We start from the raw sequence: 7,202 nt of genomic DNA on the forward strand, positions 1-7,202 counted from the left end.
TTTGGAGGTCTTCAAGCAGCACTTTCAGCCTTTTCTTAAAAAAAAAACGAACAGAAAAACTTCTTGAAACCCAGACCTGATGCATGGCACCAGTGGACCGCATCTTCACTTCCTAAGGTCACCTGTGTTGTCAGTCAGGACCCGTGGGCGCAAAAGACAGAACTCTGACTCAGGGGACCAGCCAGTGGCGCAGTGGTTAAGTTCACACATTCTGCTTTGGCAGCCCGGGGTTCACTGGTTCGGATCCCCGGTGTGGACCTACACACTGCTAGTAAAGCCATGCTGTGGCAGGCGTACCACATATGAAGTAGAGGAAGATGGGCACGGATGTTAGCTCAGCAACAGTCTTCCTCAGCAAAAAGAGGAGGATTGGCAGCAGATGTTAGCTCAGGGCTAATCTTCCTCAAAAAAGAAAAAACACAAAAAACTCTGACTCAGGCCAGCATAAGCCAAGAGGCAGCCAAGGAGAGCAGCAGTGGCTCTAGCTGCAGGTGGCACTCAAAGGAGGTGGCCAGGAATCTGTCTCTGCATTTGTCATCTCCATCCTGCTTGGTGCTTCCCTGTGAGGCCTGCTCTCCTCTGAGTTGGTGTCGCCTTCAGGCTGGCCCTCCTCACAGGGAAGCGCCATGTCAGCCCCTACAGCAGGAAATCCTGGCGCTGCATCCCAGAGAGACGCCCTGGACAAGGCCTCTGGCCACTGCAGTCACAGCAGCTGGCGTGACACAGGGCCACACCCCTGGTCCTGCAGACAGGGAAGGATAAGCCCCAACCACACAAGTTGGGTGGGGACAACATGGCTCCCCAAGGAAATGGGGTGATGCTACTAGAATAAGGGGGAACAGATGCTAGGAGACAAATCTACCCCCATTCAGATTTGTGATGTTCCTGTTAAGAAATGTTGCCTCAGAGGCCTTTCTCCTTTCCCGCTGACAGCTCAGGCACAGAGAAAAGATGCCATGGGTTGTCCTGAGACCCTAGAAGCAAAGAATGCCCCACACTGTTCCTGAAGCTCCTTCCTGCCCACTGTCCAACCTTCCCTGGGGGCCTAGACTTCTCCTCCCTTCACAGACACAGTCCAGAGCCCACTTCTGTGGTCCGTGTGACCAGGGTCCATGCCAGTGCTGGCTCACTGTTTCTGAGCTGCCTACTTGGAGAAACCAGCCAGCAACCAATGCCCTGCAGGCTGGAGGCAGAGTAAAGGGACCACAGCAGCATCCCTCAAAACAGAGCCTCTCCTTTTAACACAGTGAAAAAGTAGGTCCTTTCAGCATCACCCCCACCTCCTTCTGTTTCTGCTGTCCTTCTACAATAAGCCACTGCCGCTGGTGGAGGGCGTTATCACAGAGATTGCTCAGACGTAGTCCCTGTGCTGCCCTGCAGGAGCCTCTTTTGTGGAATGTTCCCTATATAAGGAGCTCTGCTGAGAGCCCTCCCCATCGCGGGCTGGGCCAGGCCAGGCTGCCGGCAAAGGAGATGGAGGGAGAGGCCCCAGAACTGCTAGCATTGGTCGTGGGATCCGGGGCCAGCCAGCCTGGCTTTCCGGCACCTTGCGAGGAGCACTGGCCCCTGCCTCTCGCTGACTGTGGGCTTGCGTCACTTCCCAAGGATTCGCAGTCCTGGAAAGTGCCTGCCTGGCTTCCAAAAAAGGAATTTTCACTGAACAGCCTGATCCCGCTGACTCAGCTGCTGCCCCCACTTGGTGTGTCCTTTTCCTCACAGTATCCAGAGGGCACCCTGGCCTGTTTTAAGGTGGAAATTAAGCAAAAGGAGAATATAGAAGTGCCATCTCATCATCAGAAGGCAGATTAATTCAAAAGAAGGACTACTTAGAGTTTGGGAGTTTCTGAGCACGCTGCAGCCTTCCCCGGCCCTGTGTGCCCACGACTTCCTGGGATGGCCCGGCACAGAGCTGCCCCTGCAGGACCCTCAGGGAAGGCTCGAAGGGCCCCCAGGCTCTAACGACGGAGGCCGACTTTGCTAGCATCACAGGCTTCAGAGGGCCCTTCGTGAGACTTTTCATAGAGAAAACTGACAGAATTAAAACCTGCTCCATTTATGGGGAGGGTCCCAACAGGTGCAGCTCCCTCTCATCTCCAGTTCGGATTAGGCAACATGCATTGCAAACACGACACTTTCTTGTTCTAATCTTAGTTTCTCTACAACCCACGTTTAGCCCACCAGCCCAGAGACAGGCGCGGCCCCCATGGTTAGCAGGAGTGGGCCGGGCTGGCGTCACCCACAGCTCCTGGCCCAGGCTGCTCAGCACAGCTCCACCAAGCATGGACTCTGCAGAGAAAGTGCTGCAGGGTTTGGGATGTCACTCATAACTAAGTCACTAGCTGAATCTGCTTGGGGGGGGGGGGCATGTGTTCCTTTCAAGGTCTCAGGGTCTTTCTATGTGCCCTCAACTTACTGACTTCCAGAATCACAATTTAGAAAACAGTAAATCGTTCCTATGAGCTCAGGGTTCATGATCCTTCCATTTCTGTTTCTTAGTGTGCCCCCCTTTGTGAGTGTACTTACACAGCTGGCTCCACGCCCCCACATGTCCTGCTGTGTCTCCACCTCATAACCAGGTGTACTCCCTGCCATGAGCAGGGGACGGAGTACAGGCCTGGCATGAACTGAGAGCATCAGAATGAAAGATTCTAAAAGCCATTACCTCATGGCGAAAGGCAGACTCTGGTTAAAATCACCCTGCTGGGAACAGACTTTGCTGTCCCAAGTCTCTTTCTTCATCTGAAAAATTAGGATCAAAATGAGGTGGTCCAGGAATTCCATTCCCAGACGGATTTTCTTGGCGCGTCTATGTTCTCCTTTTGCCAGACACAGGCAGGCCAGACGCAGCGCCGGCCTGGCACTTCTTAGTTCACACGGTTCTACTCTCCTTCCATCCCTGGGGAAGGCGTCTGTTATCTGGCTGGCCTCTGGGTCTCAAGTCAATGGCACTGCTGTAGGTTTTTTCAGAATAGGATCCTAAATCTTGGATCTATTTCCTCAAGGAAAGTCCTCTTTCTCCTCACACTGTGCAGCAACCATATGCTTTGCTTCCTGCGCAGTGAAGGAAGGTGGGCACATCACCCACGGCCTGACCATGTCTCTGGCCCACCTGGGGCTACTGGGTTGCTTTCCTTCAGTGCCCCAGACCTGTGAGAATGTGGACTTTCTCCAGGAAGCTGGGCCCAGCATGCTCACCCCCCAGAATGAGCCCCAGAGAGCGGTCTGCCCCCACATCTGAGGGTGCCCTTCCCACTCAGGGGGTCGCCTGTCTCCTGCTCCTCTGTGATAAACTGTATGCAAAGGAAACTGTGGGCAGTATCCCCTCTCCTGTCCGCCACCTTTCTCTCTCTCTTTTTTTTTTTTTTTTTTTTTTTGAGGAGGATTAGCCCTGAGCTAGCATCTGCCGCCAATCCTCCTCTTTTTGCTCAGGAAGACTGGCCCTGAGCTAACATCCGTGCCCATCTTCCCCTACTTTATACGTGGGACGCCTGCCACAACATGGCCTGATGAGCGGGATTCAAACCAGCGAACCCCGGGCTACTGAAGCCGAGCACGGGAACTTAACCACTACGCCACCGGGTGGGCCCTCACCTTTCCCGTTTTTGACCCTTGTTCCTTGCTACAATTATCTTAGTTTCCTCAAAGGAGTTGGAACCATGCTCAGATGAACAATTGCAAACGCCTGGTGTGTCTTGGGGGCACCTAAGAAAAGAGCAGCCCCGGGGGACTCCTGCGTCTGAAGCCTCAGAGAGGACCAAGGTGGAAACCTGCGGTCACAGGCCTCCACTGCACGACCGTCCCCAAACTCTAAGCAGGCTTAAGCCTCAGGCCACAGATTTAGGTGCGCAAGGAGGGGAGCTTCCCCCCAACATTCGTGTGTGTGGTGAACATACATAACATTGAAAGAACTGTGGCTTTTTAAATCTGTTTGTCAGCGCACTACTTTTTATTTCAAGCGTCCCTTCCGCTGCGTGGTCTCCCCTCCCCTCACGCCCCAGGAGGTCACTCCAGGCCTTCTGGGGGCTGATGCGCAGCACACGCCTCGGCCTTCAGGGGTCTGGTCCCATCCAGGCCTCACCCACCATGCCCACTGGCTGTGACCTTTGGAGGGCCGGCTGTGAAGGTCACACCGCCTCTTCGCGGCACCCCCTGCTCTGCGTCCTCATGCCACTGTGCCCTGCACTGCTCGGAACCAGGTCCTCCTTGGCCTGGCCACAGAGGCGAACGTTCTGCCGCTCCACAGCCAGACCAAGGCGCAATCCCCCGCACCCCCGCCACTGCGGTGTTGGGGCTCCTGGTCTGTGCGGGTGTGGACAGCTCCGAGGGGTGAGGGCTTCCAGGCTCCACCTGGTGAGAGAGCACAGGTCCGCGCGACTCAGCTCCCCAGTCTTTTGGGGGGACTGTGACCCACCCTCCTACCCTCCGTCCCTGACTCCAGGATCCAGGATCCAGGATCCGACTCTTCCAAAAGCGCTCCATCTTTTCTAAGTGAACCTAGTCTCTCCCTCATCCCGCCAGTTCTCGCCTTCTGTTCCCGCCTCAGCATCACGGAGGCGGGGCTGGACACCCGGCCACCCCGGCAAGGCTGGGGCAGGGGCGCCGAAACTGCGCGTGCGTCGAAACCCCTTCCCGGGTCGCGGGCGCTGCGCGCGGCGCTCTCGGCGGGCACCGGGCTGCCCTCGCCGTCTGGGCCGCGATTCGCGGGAAGGCGACCGGAGGAAACAGCGAGGGTAGGATTACTTTCAAGCCACACACCGACACTGGCCTCGCTGGAGGAGAGGCAGACCTCAAACATACAGAGTAGAAACCCGAAATGATGTGGCCTCGGCTGGTCCCCGTACCTAATAAACCAGGGTTCACCCCCGAAGGCTCTGCGCGAAGGCGGGGACGCCCGGCGAGGGGCCTGGCTCTGAGGGCCGCGCTGTAGCCGCCGCGCGAGTCGCAGGGGTCGTGGGTGCGTGCCGGACCCGCCGCCCCACAGCGGCCCCTCGGGCTCTCTGTCACCCTAGGTTTGAACGCTTTCGGGGATGACGTCCCTCACAAGCTCACTCTACTTGTGGACAGTTTTGGGGTTTTTAGCCACAATTCTGGGTCCCTGAAACTTCCATCTACTTCAGCGCTCTTGAATTATAAAAAATAAAGCGTCTCCCCTGCCCCGGCAGCGCCGCCACGCTCGGCCCGCCCCGCGCCGCCGCGCCCAGGCCTCCCCCGTGGCGCGGGCCTTCTCGGGCCGACCCCCAACCCAGAGGCCGCGCTCCGTGACGCCCGACTCACTTCTTTTGCTTCCCCCGCCGTCTCGGCCTGTGTGGACGGGACGAGTTAAATAACTCTCCGGAGGAGCAGGACAAAGCGGGCCGGTGCCGCTGAGCGTGGGGGTCCCGCCTCGGAAGCGGCTGTTGGGGCCAGGGGCAGCGCGCTGGGGTGGAGGGGCTCTCCAGGGCCCGTCCTACAGCGGCCTCCGGACCCCTGGCGGGGCGAGGGGAAGACCCCTGCCAGTCTGCCCCGGCCTCGCACCGAGCGTCCTGGCCTCGGGGGTGCGCTTGCGCGTGTGCCAGTGCTGTCGGAGGGCAGAGGTCAGCTGCTGCACGGTTCTTGTGCGAGGCAGGAGGGCAGGAAAACCCCCAAGAAGCTCTGTTACTTTCATTATAATGTTATTTAAATATACAAACATAAAATCAGATATGAACCCTTTATGCTGATGGCTTCTATTCAACCACTTAAAACATTTGCACAAATATAAACAAAACTAAAAAACACTGAATTCAAATTAACATTAATTTAATGGTGTAGACGAGGCTTGCTGAAATTAAAGGGCATCTTGCCATGAGACTGCGGCCGACTGTAGGAGAGCTCAATTCTCCCATCACATTGTGTCTTCAGGCCACTGCAAAACCTCCATGCAGCCACCTTCCCTCGACACGCTCCCACCATCTGCCAGGACCTAGAGCAGCGTCTCCTAGTGAGACATACACAGTGCTCAGTAAATGATTGTTGATTAATGGAATAAGGAAACGAAGGAAGTCCACCTCTGCTCTTTTCTTAGTAGGATTATTTGGCACTCTGCAATAATAAGCACAAAAATACACAGGGTCCTGAAATACACGCACACGATATGGAAAGTTATCATCTAAATTAAAATATAATATAGGGGCTGGCCCCATGGCTGAGTGGTTAAGTTCGAGCGCTCCACTTCGGTGGCCCAGGGTTTCGCCGGTTCGGATCCTGGGCACAGACATGGCACTGCTCATCAAACCACGCTGAGGCGGTATCCCACATGCCACAACCAGAAGGACCCACAACTAAAAATACACAACTATGTACTCGGGGCTTTGGGGAGAAAGAGGAAAAATAAAATCTTTAAAATATACAACTGTATACTGGGGGATTTGAGGAGAAAAAGCAGGAGAAAAAAAAGATTGGCAACGGTTGTTAGCTCAGGTGCCAATCTTTGAAAAAAAAAATATGTACATAATATAAAACTTCTTGGAGTGAGAATTAGATGCCCACTCAGAGAAACTTGGTTTAGTGGAAACCGCAGCGTGAGGGCCTCTGTCCACAAAGCTCTCATTCTCCCCTCCACCTGGCGGCCCACCACCAGTTCTGCCACAGGCAGGGCACAGCCTCTCTGTACACCATTTTGAATCTATACAATAAAAGTAAAATATCCAGTCACTCCAAATCCGATCTCCAGGCCGGTTGTGAGGGTGAAACATCACAAAGACTGTGAAAACATTTTTTAGCGTTATGAGAGCTATTCAATTGCAAATGACTCAGATTTGTAAATTTCACCCCTCCTATTACCTGATAGAGATAATAATTTTAAAAGAAAGATAAAAATCTATATTGAGTGCACGTTTTCGATTTCCTTCAATTTTATTTTTGGGATGAAATTAACTTTAACCTAATTATTTTAACAACAAAAAAGAGTGGCTTATTATTTGTAGAGACATAAACTTTGATTCATTCAAGTAGAAAATACTAAAAACGTACTTCATCAGAATGGCGATCATGTTATATTCAAGCTCATAAGCAAATGAAAAGGTATAATTGTTGATAAGGAAAAAAATTCATACCACAAGCCATTTATAAAAGGTGAAATTTTCAAAAATTTAATCAAAGAAAGCTGATAAAGCAAATGAAAAGTATTTATTTTTATTCAATAAAAAACTTTAATTCTTCAAAAGTTGTTATTTTGCAATGAC

The sequence above is a fragment of the Equus asinus genome, chromosome 7 (assembly GCF_041296235.1).
Source record: "Equus asinus isolate D_3611 breed Donkey chromosome 7, EquAss-T2T_v2, whole genome shotgun sequence".
Lineage (NCBI taxonomy): Eukaryota > Metazoa > Chordata > Mammalia > Perissodactyla > Equidae > Equus > Equus asinus.